A 6000-nucleotide genomic window follows, 5' to 3' on the forward strand; every position below is an offset into this window, starting at 1 on the left:
CAAAGCTGTGATTTTAGTTACTTCAAACACAGAGATTTTACCCCCTCATTGCTGATGAATATAATGTAGCGATCCAGTATCTAAGCTATTTTATTAATAAAAGTCGTGGGGCAGCGCTGACAACACGTTTCTGTAGCTTAGCTCCTGTGTGCGCAGCACGAACCGATGTCACGAACCAAAATAATAGACATGCTTTTCTCAGGCCACATGTAAAATCAGATGAATTATTAAAAATATTATTAAAATGAATATGTATGGATGACAGTTGATTACAATGATAGTTCAGTTAATCCCTCTTGTTAGTAACAGTTTCCCCTTGGGAATAAATAAAGTTAATGGCCTATTAGTCTTAATATATTAATATTAATAATACTTTATTAGCATTATTATTTATGATCCCTGTTGTAGTATTATAAGTCAGAAACCAACAAGATTTTTTCCACCATGTTTCCAAGTTCTGTACCTCAGGTCCAAAAGAAATGAATGCACAAACTGAAAACACTAAATACTTTTGTGATCTATTTCCATTTGTTATATTTTAAAAGGGAAACACTGACATGGATGTTTACAGACCAGAGGTCACCTTTTTTTAATTCCAATGGGAGAGATGGACTTTTGTTTGCCTTTATTATTATTTTGTGCTGTATTATTTGGTATGTTAATTCTGCTTCAAAAGGCAGCAATAAATAACACTTTAAAATCTAAAGAGTGTTCATGTGATTTTATAGATAGAGAATTCTTCGAGAATACTTTTTGTGCAAAGAAAACAAAAATAACGACTTTATTTAAAAAAAATGTATTGCACAAACAGTATTCTCGTAGCATCATAGCATAACGGTTGAACCACTGATGTCACATGGACTATTTTAACGATGTCCTTACTACCTTTCTGGGCCTTGAACATGTCAGTTGCGTTGCTGTCTATGCAGGGTCAGAAAGTTCTCGGATTTCATCAAAAATATCTTAATTTGTGTTCTGAAGATGAACAAAGGTCTTACGGGTTTGGAACGACATGAGGGTGAGTAATTAATGACCGAATTTTCTTTTTTGGGTGTTTTATCCCTTTAAGTGAGTGCAGATGTAACAAATGGGGCGATTTCAAATCCTGCTCTTTCAGAATGATGGAAAACAAAATTCCTATTTTAAATTGGGATGTTAGCTTTGAGTTATGAAGCTTGCCATATATTTTTTATTGTAGAGTAGCCTCATTTATGTGTAAATATCAAGTCCATTTAGATTTTCCATTTCATGGCCCCTCAACCTTAAAAGTCCGTGTAAAGTCAATATTAAATGTGTGTTCTGAGTTTATCACACCACAGAAAAATGTGTTATTAATCACCCAGCCAAATTTGAATGCTAAAAAAAAACCGCCAAGTGAATAAAATAAGCTATCAAAATCTTGAAAAAATAAGCAGTATTCTCTGCTCTCAGACGCTGGGGTAGTGTCCGCTGGTGGCGCTGAAACCACGCCCACTCGTGGAAAAGCTGCCGTCTCTCTCTCAACTGTCTTCCTCTGCAGCTTATTTAAATGAGGAGACCGAGCAGTTTTGTAAATTATTGCAACCAGGTATTATGCGTTTACGTGACGAAGGCATAGCTAGCTAGCAACCTCTAGGCTGTAGTAACGAACGGCAGTAACTCGCGATTGAGCGAGCAAACCACTGCGCTGTAGTTATTAGGTGTGTTCGACTTGAAGCAGGGCTGTGCAGAACGATCAGTGTATGACACGAGAGCGATTCGAAAGCATGAGCCGTCTGCTCTCTATAGCTCTGTACTTTGATGTCACACACCGATCGATCTGCGCAGTGCTGCTTCAAGTCGAACACATGTCTTATAGTGTTAGGGGAGGGGCCATGCTCGGTGGCTCCATTGCATCATCGAGCCACCGGTTTAGCCCCGCCCAAAAAATCCTGAACACAGAATTAGTGAAAAACGGTTTAACTCCACAATTCAGTACTACATAGTTCAGAGTCTTTGTAATGTGTTTCTGCAATGCATTTCTAACATTTATAATGTGTTTAGAATAGGCATGGGCCGGTATGAGATTCTGACGGTATGATAACCTTAGATAAAAATATCACGGTTTCACGGTATCACGGTATTGCGATTACAGCTCTAAAATGTTATTTTTAAATGTCTGGGTAAAAACTTTTTTTCCCACTGAACACATTTTTGCAGAAACGGTATAACGGAAAATTTTAGTGGTTTTGAAACAGTGACTTTTCCAAACCGCGGTATACCTTGAAACCGGTTATCGTCCCATGCCTAGTTTAGAAACAATTCTCAGAATTCTCTTTAGACGGACTTTAATGACCAGGCTGGTATGCTGTAACATGGACCTCTGCAAGCTGTAGATCCTTAGTTATACTTCAGTTGACCTGTCATAGCTAACCCAACACAGAGAATGTGATTTCCTGGCCTGAAATATTTTAAAAACTAGAGGGCAATCTGTTTTTTAGGTAGACACACAGAGGTAGAGATGAAGCACTGATATTCCGGTAGCAGATGATTCTGGACACATTTGTGGTTTATATTATTGAGAGGAAAAGTACATTGTCACTTGGTTTGTTTCTAAGTGTTTTGCAATTGCAGAGTTATTACTGACATACTGTTTTTTACTGACACAGCCGTTTTTCACAGACGATCACAGATTGGTTTTGTATTTGTAGAATGACAACACTTAGAGCTTTTGCAATATTTTTATGTCTCAAACTTCTGCTTATCCACACCACCCACATAAGCAGTGTTGGGGTCTGTTTGTCCATGCTGGTAGGAGGCAGTAGCAAGTCTTTGCCTTATGCAGCATGACTTGTTAATGCTCTTTAAACACTCCTGTGCTGCATGCTGCTATTTTTCTTCATTTATTTTCCAGTCGTCACAGCAGTTTACTTCTCTTTCAGTAAAGTTTTCAATGCTTGGCTATATCAAAGCAGTCGAAGGATAGCAGATGCTAAGCAGCAGGTTTAAGGCACAGGGCTCCCACTGTAATGGAAAACCTCAGAATATCAGGGAGTTTTTTTCTCCGGGCTTAGAAAATGCCAAGTTCCTTGACTTGAGTCATGGAAATTTCTATAATGAGTAATACACTTTTGTTGGTATGCTCTGTTCTGAAGTGTTTCATCAATTAGACATCACTATTGGGGTAGAGTAAAAATGGCTTCCAAGCCAAAATGTATGATTTTGTGTGACTCGTGGAGTCTTTTTAGCCAAACCAGAACACGAATTGGTGGAAATGATTGATTAGTGAATTGTTTGAATGAATTTGAATGATTTTTAAAAGTCATTATACAATAATCACAAATCACAGGAAAGCAATTAATCTGTCAAAGTGTGGGAACCCTGAAGGCAGTTTCTCTTTTTGTTGGTCTTCTGTCTGGAATTGTAATCATTCAACGTTTAATGCACACAGCATTGTGAATGGGGAAAAGTGCTTTAAGAAGAGGTTGTGTGACAGGAAGTGTAATAGTACTGCTTGTTTTCCTTAAGGAAATATGTTCTGGCCAGACTGAATTGACCAAAAAAAAAAGGCAATGACCAGTATAACTTTATTGAATGCAGATTGATGAATGAATGCTGATATAAAATTTTTTTATGACTATTTATTAACGTAGATGCTTAGGAGCCAATCATTCAGAAGACAGTGTTTGTCAACAAGAACAGTTCTTGTAATTCAATTAGTGTCTCATGTGATGTCAAGGAATTATAGGCTTGTAATAGGGCTGTCAAAAAAATTTCGAATATTCGTCTAATTTAAAATAAAAATCCACATTCTTAGGTGTTTTTAGGTGTGCGTTAAGGAGGCTGCCTTATCAGTGGCGCACGAGATGCGATGACGATGTAAGTGTCATTACATTTTAATGTTTTTGTTAGCCTATCCAGTTGAAGCCACTAGATGCGGCGCTGCTGCGTTGTTGATTACAAGTATTGTGGGAAAAGAGAACATCAATGCGGAGAAGATCTTGTTTAGTTGAAACTGAAACCAAGCCGTTCACACGGAACACATATTTCGCGCATTTATCACCGTTGCATTCGCGTCTCGCACAAGAGAACCGCATGTTTAGAAAGCCATGTAAAATTAATGCAAGTTCAACTTTGAAAAAACATATCTCGAGACTTAATGGCGGGTTTTTTCCCCATCCCACAGCAACTAGTGTTTTTAAACGGAAAATGTACTCTGTGGTATTAAACTATGAATGCATACATGATGCTGTTTTGTTTATAGTTGTTTAAGCAACTTAATTATAATTGGTTTATAAACATTATTTTAAACATTATGCACGTTATGTTATCTTATGCTCGATGCGCCCTCTTGTGGCCTCAGGAGAAAAGCCAAAAGCTTTTCTTTACCCTAACTGAAATTATGCATTTTAAATTTTAATATAATTCGAATTTTGATAATATTTAAGCACAAAATTATGAGAAGATGAATGTCCCTAGTCTCTGTAAAAACTAACAGCCATGTTAAAAAATAGGGAGGTTGTTTCTCTAATTAAAATATTTAAATATGCATTTCACTAGTGTTGGGCGATATGCTCCATAGTCATATCGTTTTATTGTCAGCCTGTGAGATCGCCGATAAACAGTATTATCATGCTAACTTATTTAAGTATTTACTTACCTAGTTTCATAGCCGGAGAGTGAACGACCTCCGGCTAAAAGCAGCCTAATGTTGTAATCTATTAACTACACATTATATCTTTTTAGTCAAGTAGCATATGGATGTCATTGCATTGTTAAATACAAATTCAGTAATAATAAAATTAAGTTACTAATTATAATGCTTACATTTCCTCAGTTACTAGACAGCAGCTACAGAAAACGAGCAAAGAATACTTACATTATCAAAGAACATCATTAGTCTAGCGTGAGTATATGCACTTAAAAAAACACTCCCGTTATAATCAGTAAAGCTGTCTACATTGTATGATGAATAAATCTCTTATACTTACATCGCACGTACATCTGCACTTCATTGTTTCTGATGAGAGAATTCTCGAGAGAGCAGAATTCAGTCAGCGAGCGTGCACTGAACAACAAAACACAGGTGTTTCTGCGATGAGTCATCTGAATGCTTCTGATTGTCCACTGCATTCATAAACTCAACGGAATCGTGTGTAATTAGTTATAATGCGCAACACTGTAAAACTGCAGAAAAAGAAATATGATGGAGCAAATAAGCCCTAATATTAATTAGATAATACTACCTTTATGATGATGATGATAAAAATAATAATTATTATAATCGTCTTGATATCGTCAAAGGTATCAGCAACAGGCAATATCTCTAACTCGTCAATACACGATACTATCCTCTATTGGCACAACCCTACATTACACATTACAGAACAAAATAGGCAGATTTGCAGAGATGAGCCTGTAATGGCCTGATTTTTATATCTTTAAGAACAAAGCATGCTGTGTTGTAGGGCTGTCAAAATGACTGAAAAACTAAATTCAAATTTTCTACTTAAATATTATCAAAATTCAAATAATTTTCGAATTTAAAAGGCATAATTTCAGTTAGGGGGAAAAAAAGCTTTTGGCTTCTCTCCTGAGGCCACAAGAGGGCGCATCAAGCAAAATATTATGCACGTTTCTTCAAAGCGTAATAAAATAACACGACTATCTTTGAAAAAAGTGCATAATGTTTAAAATAATGTTTATAAACCATATATAATTAATAAAGTTGCTTATACAATTAGAAAAAAAAAAAACGGCACCATGCATGTATAGTTTAATACAAAGGACCAAAAACCAATCACAAAGAATAGGCTACTTTCTTCATTTAAAAACATGAGATACAGTGGGATGGGGAAAAAACGCCATAACGTCTTTTGACATGTTTTTTTAAAAGTTGAAGTTGCATTAATTTTACATGGCTTTCTAAACATGCCGCTCTCTGCAAGACGCGAGTGCAACGCTGATAGATGTCCCTTAGGGCTGCACAATAAATCACATGCGATATTTAACGTGCATCTTGTCAGTAAAGCCGGTTCTTTA

General features: G+C 36.4%; 1 protein-coding gene across 3 annotated transcripts in view; it reads left to right on the plus strand.

Moving 5' to 3' along the window:
* The window catches only part of LOC107738973 (WW domain-containing adapter protein with coiled-coil), a 40950-nt gene that overhangs the window by 14614 nt on the left and 20336 nt on the right, over positions 1–6000 (plus strand). The gene's annotated exons all lie outside the window — the stretch shown is intronic.

This window comes from Sinocyclocheilus rhinocerous, unplaced genomic scaffold (assembly GCF_001515625.1).
Source record: "Sinocyclocheilus rhinocerous isolate Xijiao unplaced genomic scaffold, SAMN03320098_v1.1 scaffold735, whole genome shotgun sequence".
Lineage (NCBI taxonomy): Eukaryota > Metazoa > Chordata > Actinopteri > Cypriniformes > Cyprinidae > Sinocyclocheilus > Sinocyclocheilus rhinocerous.